A 10851-nucleotide genomic window follows, 5' to 3' on the forward strand; every position below is an offset into this window, starting at 1 on the left:
ACAGACTTGGGCCTTAGCAGCATTGAGCAGCTCACACTTGACTCCAATTCTGCCATTTTCTTACTTTCTTAAGCAAAAGATCAATAATACCTTCTATAGAGAGCAAGATTAAGGCAATGATCCCCAGAATAGTAAGACTCCTATGGACATGACTTAAGAGACTGAAACATTTTCTCTTTACTGGAAGAAACAAGGATTTGGCAAAGTTTTTTAAGAGCTAGGGTGAATGTTCAATCAGAACATTATCATTGAGTGAATGAAGGTAAGTTTACAGAAACTATGAAAAGACTAAATGGCAATGCTTCTCAATCCTAAACTCCAAATTCGACAGAGGGTAGGAAATGATTCAAATGTAATATTTTTTAAAAGTGCAGAATATAGGTAAGGTTTCTGCTGAAAAGAAGACCTTTGTAAATAGAATTTGGGAATACTGAGTCATCACTACCAGTCAGATGTTTCAGTGTGGTCCAGTCAGGTCTAATAATGGATTGGGTCAGTGAGTCACACCTATGTTCATTCACAAGGACACAACAATGTATCCGGCGTCCATTTGGTTGATCCATTTCTTTTGGCTACTGTGGTAGTTCAGTGTTCTTCGTTCTGTGTCAGGCCTGGAACATTCTTGAAGCTTACTGAAGGATGTTTAGTTTCCTTCCTTCATGCAGTTCCTCTATAGACTGGAATTATGTTAGTGTCTAGGGTAAATATTTTATGACTTCAGCTGAGGCAGGCAGACAGGGAGCAATGAAGACAGTATGAAGCAACATACGGTTAAACAGAGGTGGGGATTTCTTCGGACTTGGTATAAAAATTACATTGCAAATAAAAAAAAGTAATGAACATTTCTAAAACAAAACAAAAATAATAATATGGGTGTACCCAACTCAGATGTTTCTTTTGGATTTTTAAGTGTCAGCGCACTAAGGAGTAGATACTATAATGCTGCAGCAGCTGGCCTCCTCCATTCACATTAGATTCTATCTGGGGTAAGTTTACAAAGATGTAAACTTTTGCAAGAAGATGTAAATGACAGAATTCTCTCTGAAACAAATGGGGTCTGTTGGATTCAAACCTAAAGCCTGATACATCATGTGGTTGAGAATACTATTGCCTTGAAGATGGTGTTTGTATATCAAAACAAGATTTCTATGTTAATTTTAGCCATGGCACTCTCCCATGGGAATTAAAAAGCTACATAAACAATTATACTCTAGAATTTTTCCATATGGATAAATAAGACAAAGGACATGTCATACAATTCAAATCCCTGAATATGACTATTCACTCTTTTGATTTAATGATTCACCCTTTTGTTTTCTTGTTTCTCCATAACAATTTGATGAACTTATAAGTCAATAAGAATAGTAAATATACAAAGCAGAGCAAAATCACAAGACATTTAATTTGGGTAGTATGTGAGAGAACAGAGGGGTAGAAAGGTTCCTGGAAACTATAGGAAAGTTTTATAAAATGGTAGAGAAGTGCATACATATTCTGAGTCCTGGAGGTTCCTGATGAGGCATGATAGTGTCCTAGTTTGCTTTATATTACTGTTTTACTGGCTATGGCTAAATGCAACAGGGGGATGAAAGGGTTTATTTTGCTTCCACTTCCAGATCTTAGACCATTGTTTAGGGAAGTCATGTAGAGAGATCAAGGCAGGAACCTAGAAGCAGGAATTGCAGTACAGGCCAAGAAGGAACAATGCTTACTGGCTTGCTCCCATGGCTTTCTTGATTTGAATTGTATATACCCAAGATCACCCACCCATATAGCACAGCCTTCAATAGCGTAGGCTTGCCACACCAATTATTTATTAAGAAAATGCTCCATAGACTTGCCTCAGACTGATCTCATGGGAATTTTTACTCAGTTGAGGTTCTGACTTCCCAAATGGCCCTAGAGTAGGGCAAGTTTATCAAAAAAACAGCCAACCAGTACAAATATATTCCTCTTAATAGAGATTGGGGATCAATGCGAGAAGTTTTGTTGTGATTTGGATTAGGAGTAAAGATGAAAAAGGGTGTACTTGAAGGTTGGCAGCAAACATAAATATAGTGATGTTAAGGATTATCTGGTGAAAGTGTTCAGTATACAGTTGGAATCGAGAGTTAGATTGTCAGAAGAGGGATCTTGGCTAGAAACCATGTTTAGCTGAATCATAGAGATTGTTTAAAATGGTTGTGCTCCTTGTGACTAGATACAAGGTTGGGTTACTGGCCCAATACATTAGTAGACCTGCTTTAGACCATACCAAAAACCTAACTGCTTTTGAGACAGTTGAGTTAGTGAAGACTCAACTATTTCCTAAGCCGACTTACAAAGGTCTCCTATATCATATCCTTCCTTATGAAATAGAAAGTGGTATACATTCATAAGGTCTATAATCTAGTATATGGCTTTTCCTTGTAAATTACTTCTGACGTTTACATACTATGGAAAAGCATCATTTTTATCAATTTCTGAACTTCTTCATTCCTCTTCCACATTCAGAGACAAACAAATATCTAAAACCTGGGCATTTAATTTAGCATATGTTTCCTCATAATACTATCCACCTTTAAAGTATTTCAAAAATATTTTTAGGAATTCATTAATGTGATTGATGGTTTAATGTGAAAATATTGCAACAAAATTTATTTTTAGCATATGTAATCTTTTGTAATATATTTTTTTCTAGTGAATTTCCTTTCACTGACATTTTAGTAACTTTCTTTCATCTGTAGAATACTACATGGACTGTTTCTTCTCTGAGATCCCCTGCTTGCCTTTTACAACATAGGTCCTGAATATTGGACACCCATCCCCTGTCTTTTTACTATAGTCTAAAACACTTCTTATATCTCTTTGAATATATCAAACTCTTCCTTTCTTAGGTTTTTTTTTTTTGCTTACTTCTATCCATCTTCCTCCAGCCTACAAGACTCTTTGCTCTACTGTACTTTAAGTCCCTGTCCCAGTGAAACCAATTCAGAAAGAGTCTCTGCCACTATTTCCTTTTTATGGTTTCCATTTTCATACATTGCTGAATAGTTAAATGTCTCATTTTCATAATATAAAACTTAAACGAGTAGATAGAACATTTCACCAGTCTTTGCTAAAGACATTGGTTTTAAACATACACATTTCAAAAATAAATGATTGGGTAATTAAGGCACACACATTGGTTACTATCACGAGAGCACTAATAATTTAAATTGATTTATTACAACTAGTGTATTAATAATACATTCTGAATGATAGCTACATTTTGGTCAATTAATTATTTTAACCTTGTGGGTAAAACATTTGTCTGGATAGTTCAATAGAAGTGCAAACAATAAAATTGACAATAAATACTATTGTTGAAAATGTCTATTTTGTTCAGTAAAGGCAGACTCACTCAGTTTTAGTTTGTACTAATGTAGAGACCAATTACTTAGAAATAAAATTGTAAATAAAAGTCATGGGAAAACATATTTTGTTTCACTTCTAATAGAAATAAAGAAACTGTTTTCTGTGGATGAACTTATCATATGGTGACAGTGTCTAAAATCTCATTTATTCCAGATTATCTCATAATTTGCAAATATTTATTAAAATGATTTAAATATACTTTATATATTTAATTGTCTGTGGTCATATTCAGTTGTCATTTGTTCAGTCTTATCATATGTCTTTATGTTGTTTGTTGGCTTTTAATTTCCCCAATTCAATCATTCCCTGTCCAATAACTTCCCTTATCAAATATGTTTGTGTGAGAAGATCACTGAGAAATGCAAATCCACGTAAGTATGCCACTCAAGTTCCTTAAAAGCATGTATTTTTTCACATTTCAATTCATTCTCATTGTTCTAGTTAGTTTTTTGTCCAGTTTTAGAATCACTTGAGAAGAGGAAACTTTAACTGAGAAAATGCTTCCGTGAAATTGATTGGTTCATGGGCAAGTCTCCTGGATATTTTCTTGAATAATGATTGATGCAGAAGTGCCCAACCTACTGTGGATGGTGTCAGCCGATAGCAGTTGGTCTAGGTCTTATAAGAAAGCAGGTTGAACAAACCATGGAAATAAACCAGTAAGCATTGTTCCTTCATGGTTTCTGCTTCAGTTCCTGTATTCAACCAAGTTCCTGTTTTGTGTTTCTTCTGTGATTTCCTTTCATGATAGACTGTGATCAGGATATGTAAACAGAAGAAAACTCCCTCAAGTCTGAGTTGCCTTGGGTTATGGTCTTTATCAAAGCAACAGGAAGCAAACTGAAAAACATTTACACATATAAACACAAAATTTTATATGTTGGTGAAAGTTTATGTATCTATATATTCTCACATGAGTAAGAGCTATAGGGTCGTATTTTGTTTATTAAAAATTGAAATAATAGTCTACATTTTTTTGCATTTGCTGTTTCTCAGGTAGGAATATACAGCAGTATATTCTTTCTACTACCTAATGTAATTATATTTTGTGTGTGTGTGTGTGTGTGTGTGTGTGTGTGTGTGTGTGTGTGTATTTCACCTAGATTTCTTATACAGCCCTGGCCCATTTGCCTAGGAGTGGTACCTCACACAGTGAACTGAACATGCATCCATCCATCAATTTGAAATCTAGAAAATGCACTTATACATGTACCCATTGGCTGATACGATTTAGACATTCCTCAGTTGACATTCCCTCTTTCCTGGTGTGCCAACTTGATATAAATTTTCATAAAGGTAGAAATAGAATATATATAGAGAATATATATAAATATATGTATATATAGATAGAAAAACGTATATATATTATAGTATAATTTCATCATTTCTGCATTCTTTTTGCTACTTTCATACCCTACCATGTATATAACATAAAATAAATAGAAATCCTCACTGGATTATCATTAAATTTTATACTAATCTTTTTTATTCCAATAGCATATAGAAGGATATATTGCTAAATTCTTAACTTTTGGTTTTAATCCATGGAAAAATTTTATGACAGTCAATTTGTTAAATGTTGTAATATATATTTATATTAATAAGTATTGCCATTTTTCTAAAAAATTTTAAAGCTTATTTTCTCAAAGTTATGAGTATATTTATATCTATATTCTAATAATGACCAGGGTTTAATATTTACTTTATTATTTCCAGTTTGATAATTAATTATAAAATGATAGGCATTCATTTTGGGGGGGATTTGTCAGAGTACTAGACAAATGAAATTGTAAGATGACTTATATTTGCTTTATGGAATTGGCCTATACTTATCTTTCTATCTGGTCATTTTTATACATGTAATAATAAGATAATTTAGAAGTTATAGATGTTAATTTTTTATCCACCACCAATATTAAGGACACAGTGTAAACACTTTTGGTTTCTTACAAATAAAGACTTCAGTTGTCACAGATCTTCTTTACTGCAGTTGAGAAATCCTGGCAATGCACAAACAAAATAAAGAAATTCTATAAGATTGAACATAGCGGACAATGAGGACTACTGAGAACTCAAGAACAATGGCAATGGGTTTCTGATCCTACTGCACGTACTGGCTTTGTGGGAGCCTAGGCAGTTTGGATGCTCAACTTACTAGACCTGGATGGAGGTGGGGGGTTCCTTGGACTTCCCACAGGACAGGGAACCCTGATTGCTTTTCGGGCTGGGGGGGGGACTTAATTGGGGGAGGGGGAGGGAAATGGGAGGCGGTGGCTGGGAAGAGACAGAAATCTTTAATAAATAAATAAATTAAAAAAAAGAAAAAAAAGAAATTCTAGCTCTTGTCATTAATATTTTAAAACTTTATTATATGTTCATGGCTGCTGAGTATACTACTCAGCCCCATTTCTACCTGCGCTTTATTTTCATGCCTTCTCATCAATCTTTTTTATTCCTCTAGATGATTTTATTTCTACTTCTGTGATGACTAATCATGGTTATCAAGTTGACACACCAGGAAAGAAGGCACATCAACTGAGGAGTTGCCTCAATCCTATCTGCCAAGGGCATATCTTTGGGAGCATTTTCTTGATTATGTAGGTGGGCTTAGTCCAGTTTGAAAGGTAGCACCTCTGGGCAAGATGGCTAGGACTGTATAAGAAATCTAGGTGAACATGGGCCTGGGAGCGAGTAAGTAAGCAGTATTGCTCTTTGGTTTCTCCTTCAGACTTGGTTTTCTTTGATGATAGGTGTCAATAAACTCTTTCTACCTCATGTTCCTTTGCCATGGTAATTATTATAATAGTAGAAAGAAAGCTAGAACAACTTTCATTGAATATATATGTGTGTGTGTGTGTGTGTGTGTGTGTGTGTGTGTGTGTGTGTGTGTGTGTGTGTGTGATTTTTGTGACTATATAAAATCCAGGAGCCACAACAGATAATATTTTATTTAACTTAATTTGCTTAATACGATTGTCTATACTTCTATCCATTTTCTTGAAAATTACATGATTTTGTTCTTTTTTACAGCTGAAAAGTATTCCATTTTGCACACATATAACATTTTCCTCATTTTATTCTCTGTTGTAGGACACACATATTGCTTCCATTATTTAGCTCTTGTGGGTAACACTGCAATGAACATTGACATGCAAGTATTTCTGTGATTTGCTGACTTTGAAGTCTTATAGGTAAACAGCCAAGGATGAGACAACTGAATCATGTAGTCGGTGTGTGTTTAGTTTTGGAGACACCACTGCAATGATTTCCACAGATATTGGACTAATTTACATTTATGACTGAAGTGTCTAAGGATTTTTTCTTCTCTGTATCCTTACCAGCATTTGTTATTGTTTGTTTTCTTAGATACCAATATTTTGAACGGATTAAAATAGGATCTCTATGTAGGTTAGATATGCATTTCTTTTATGGAGAGTAAGGTTAGGAGAGTAAGGTTAAATATTTTTATCCATTTGTCACTTATATATTACATATTGAGAATTATCTGTTCATTTCTTACTCTCATTTATTAATTAGTTTGCTTTCTTTCTTGTTCCTCAGTGTTTGTCGTTCTTAATAAGCTATAAGTATTAATCATTTGTCAAACTTAAAGCTGGTAATGTTTTTAAACATTCTATGGACTATCTCTTTGCTTTATTAACTGTTTTCTCTGCCATGGAGGTTTCAAATTTAATCAGGTCCCATTTGGCCCTTTTTTTCCGTATGTCCTAAATTTTAGGCAGAGAGTGTGCATTTATTTCCAGGCTGCCCCTACCTAAATAATCACACAGACATTGTATTAATTACAACACTGGCCAATAGCTTAGGCATATTTCTAGCTAACTCTTATATCTTGAATTAACCCATTTCTAATAATATGTGAATCACCATGTGGTTGTGGCCTACTAATAAAGTTCTGGGCATGGCCTACTCATGAAGTTCTTGCATGTCCTTCTCCTTCAGCAGCTACATGGCATCTCTTTGACTTTGCCTACTTTTTCTCTATATCACTATTTGGATTTCTCATCTGGCTTTACTCTACTAAGCCATTGGCTGAAACAACTTCTTTAATAATCAGTGGTAATAAAACATATTCATAACATGTAGAGGGGAATCTCCCATCACTAAATGACTGTGATTCTATTCAGAAATTCTTCTCTTATCCTTATATCACAAAGTGTTGCAAATGTTTTGTTTTTATTTTTCTTCTAACAGTGTCAGAAATATGGCTATTGCTTTATGGGCCTTGATCAATTTGATGCTGACTTTTGTGCAACACAAAAATAAAGACCTAGCTTCAATTTTCTGTTGATAGATGCATAATTTTTTCAACACCATTTGTTTAAAAGGTTGTCTTTTTAATGCATATTTCTGCATCTCTGTCAAAAAGTAGGTTACTGCACTACTTCAGAACCATATCTGGAACCGCTTTTCTGATCCAGTAACCTATGTGTCTCTTCTTGTGCATATACCATGCTTTAAAAAGATTTGTCTTATTTTATACATACTAGGGTTTTGTCTACATTTATATTTGTATCATGACCTTGCCTTTTGCCCATAAAAGTCAGAATTTGGTGTCAGATTCCCTATAATCGGAGTAATGGCTGATTGTGAGCCACCATGTCAGTGCTAGAAACTGAACCTTAGTTCGTTGCATAAGCTGCAATTTTTTTAACTGCTGATTCAGCTCTCTAGCCCACCCTATTGTGTTTATCAGGTAGGCTGAGACCACTAGCATTTTTTTGCTCCAAATTCATTTGATCATCCGTGCTTTCATATGAATTCTAAGATTATCTCTTTTTTCTATCTCTGTGAGGAACACCACTAGAGTTTTGATGGGGATTACATTGAATCTATAGATCACATTTAATAGAACAGTCATCTTCAAAATACAAATGCTTCCAATCCATGTATATAGAAGGCCTTTTCATATTTTAGTATCCTCTCCAATGTATTTTTTCGGCATTTTATAATTTTCATCGTAGAGCTCTTTTACTTCCTTATTTAGATCTATTTTAATGTATTTTGGAATCAATTTTTAAAGTGGTAGTTTTCCTAATTTCTTTCCCAGTTTCTTTGTTATTGATATATATAATGGCTTTTAGTTTTCCTATAATTTTGTATCCTGCCTCTTTTCTGAAAGTGCTTATCAATTCTAAGTGCTTTATTGTAATAAAAATATAAAGATGTAATGAGAAAAGTATGCTGGTCAGAAACTTTAGAACTAGAGAAAAAAATGAAAAGAACTATAAGAAATTATTTTCCTGCTTTTTGTTTTGCATATATATATATAATGTATACAGTTTATACACACAGACTATATATATATATATATATATATATATATACATACATACATAGTTTTGGTTTTGATTTTGCTTTTTGATGCAGGGTTTCTTTGTGGGGCCTTGACTATCCTGGAACTCTCTCTGTAGAGCAGGCTGGCTTAAAACTGTTTCTCTTTGAGACTGGATAAATCTCCTGTAGGCCAGGGTGACCTTGAACTCATAGAGATATGCCTACCTCTGCCTCCTGAGTACTGCAATTAAAGGTGTGTGCCACCATTGCCAAGCTTATTTTTTTGTATTTTTAATTGCTTTGGGGAAATATAGATAAGATCAATGCTGAACAATAATGTAATAAGACAGATAAGGAAGAAATTATTTGTCTAGCATTAGAAAAAAAACTTTTGCATCACTTGCCCTATACTAGCTAGATAAATTAAAACTGGCCTTGTGGAAGGACCATCTCCTCCTACATCTTGGTTTTATCAAAAAGTATTGTAGCATGTATACAGAAAAGTAACATTATACAGACCAAGCAGCTTATTTTTAGGAATATATTCACACACACACACACACACACACACACACACACACACACACACACACACGCATATATGTAATAATTAATTATTATAAAAAGAGGTCGTGGATTTGAAAGAGATCGAGGAAGGATATACGGGAGGGTATGGATGGAGCAAAAAAAAAGAGTTAAATGATACAATTATATATAAATGGGAAAAATGAAAAGGAAAATTGGAAATTTGATCTCCCATTCTGTGCCTGGCTGAAGCTGGCAAGTATGATATTTCCCTGTAAGGCAGGAAGTGAAACTTCCATCCCCTGCCTAGAGATTTCTCCATATGACTTTATAGGAAGATACTTTATATCTCCATGTATATAGTAGTGCTACTTTATCCATCAATTAATTGGCTGATTTACAAAAAGCTCTATTTCTACTCCTCTGTCAAATTACATACTTCTAGTGAGGTGGTCCTTTTCAACTTTAGTGAAGACACTGAGACTAATTTTATCCAAGCTGGCATAGTCAGCACATTGCTATGGAGAACTTTCAGATATTTTTATACCTATGATAATTTGGGGACTAGAGATAAAAATCAGTTGGCACGATCCTATTGTTGCTCTTTTTTCCTTTTTTTTTTGCTTTATATATGTTTTATTTTATTTTTTATTTGTTTAATTTATTTATTTTTATTAAAAAATTTCTGCCTCCTTCCCGCCTCCCATTGCCCTCCCCCTCTCCCCTCCTCCTCCCTCTCCAGTCCAAAGAGCAGTCAGAGTTCCCTGCCCTGTGGGAAGTCCAAGGTCCTCCCCCCTCCATTCAGGTCTAGTAAGGTGAGCATCCAAACAGACTAGGCTCCCACAAAGCCAGTACATGAAGTAGGATCAAAATCCAGTGCCGTTGTCCTTGGCTTCTCAGTCAGCCCTCATTGTCCACCACGCTCAAAGAGTCCGGTTTGATCCCATGCTTTTTCAGTCCCAGTCCAGCTGGCCTTGGTTCCTTTTTTATTGATTTTATTGAGCCATACACTTTTCTTTGCTCCTGTCACTTTGAACCCTGTCCCATGGGCCCCATGCTCCCATTTTACTCAGGAGATTTTGTCTTTTTCTACTTACCATGTAGATTAGATCCATGTATGTCGCTCTTAGGGTTCCCTTTGTTATATAAATTCTCTGGGGTTGTGGATTGTATTCTGGTTTTTCTTTGCTTTATGTCTAAAGCCACTTATGAGTGGTTATATATGGTATTTGTCTTTCTGGGTCTGGGTTACTTCATTCAATATGATGTTTTCTAGATCTGTCCATATGCCCACAAATTTCAAGATATCATTTTTTTCTGCTGTGTAGTACTCCATTGTGTAAATGTACCATACTTTCTTTATCCATTCTTCAGTTGAAGGACATTTAGGTTGTTTCCAGGTTTTGGCTATGACAAACAAGGCTGCTATGAACATGTCCTTGTGGTACAATTGAGCATCCTATGGATATATACCTAAAAGTGGTATTACTGGGTCTTGAGGAAGGTTGTTTCCTATTTTTCTGAGAAATTACCATACTGATATCCACAGGGGCTGTACCAGCTTACACTCCCACCAGCAATGCAGAAGTGTTCCCTTTACTCCACAACTTCTCCAGCATAAGTTGTAAGTTG

The sequence above is a fragment of the Microtus oregoni genome, unplaced genomic scaffold, assembly GCF_018167655.1.
Source record: "Microtus oregoni isolate MIOR12 unplaced genomic scaffold, Mior012 000052F_000, whole genome shotgun sequence".
Taxonomy (NCBI): Eukaryota; Metazoa; Chordata; class Mammalia; order Rodentia; family Cricetidae; genus Microtus; species Microtus oregoni.